This window comes from Myotis davidii, unplaced genomic scaffold (assembly GCF_000327345.1).
Source record: "Myotis davidii unplaced genomic scaffold, ASM32734v1 scaffold358, whole genome shotgun sequence".
NCBI lineage: Eukaryota > Metazoa > Chordata > Mammalia > Chiroptera > Vespertilionidae > Myotis > Myotis davidii.
This window is the reverse complement of record NW_006290768.1, coordinates 225,027-225,738: the sequence shown is the minus strand read 5'-3', so window position 1 is coordinate 225,738 and position 712 is coordinate 225,027. Positions and strand designations below refer to the sequence as shown.

At 59.3% G+C, this 712-nt stretch overlaps 1 protein-coding gene across 1 annotated transcript in view; it reads right to left on the bottom strand.

Annotated features, from left to right (window-relative positions):
- Positions 1-712, bottom strand: part of SHANK1 (SH3 and multiple ankyrin repeat domains 1) — a 52,197-nt gene that overhangs the window by 49,144 nt on the left and 2,341 nt on the right. The window lies entirely within an intron of this gene.

Below are 712 nucleotides of genomic sequence, written 5' to 3'. Positions count from 1 at the left end.
AGCTGCATATTATTCCGTGGTATAAATGTACCACAGCTTTTTAAAAAAATATATTTTTATTGATTTCAGAGAGGAAGGGGGAGAGGGAGAGAGAGAGAAACATTAATGATGAGAGAGAATCACTGATGGACTGCCTCCTGCACGCCCCCTACTGGGGATCGAGCATGCAACCCGGGCATGTGCCCTGACCGGGAATCTAACTGTGACCTCCTGGTTCATAGGTCAACGCTCAACCACTGAGCCACACTGGCCAGGCTTTGCTTCACTGTGGACCAAAGCAGCCCCCTGCCTCCCTCCCAGCTTTTCGGGACCAGCAGAGACACATGGTCCGAGCACGGAAGGCAGGGGCCTGGAGGACAGATGTGGCTGGGGACGGGCATCCCTGGGCCTGGTAGAGATTAGGGCATGGGATTGGGGGACTCGGGGAATCTACGAATCAACCCCAGGCAGAGGGGCACTGGGCGTCACAGTCCGGGCTGAGGAGGGTGAGGGACCCAGGAGATGGGACAGGGCAGTCCAAGCATGAAGACGGTGGGAGCCAGGCGGACGCGGTGTGGGCCCGGGCACAGGAATGAGGGGCACAAGGGGAGGTTCAGGAGTTACGATACGGGGAGGGGGGACTGGGGGGCAGTCCTGGCAGGGGAACGAAAGGGTCCAGGGATGTGGAGGGCTGTCAGGAAGAGGTGGGGGAGGCAGGGGCTGGGGAGTGGGC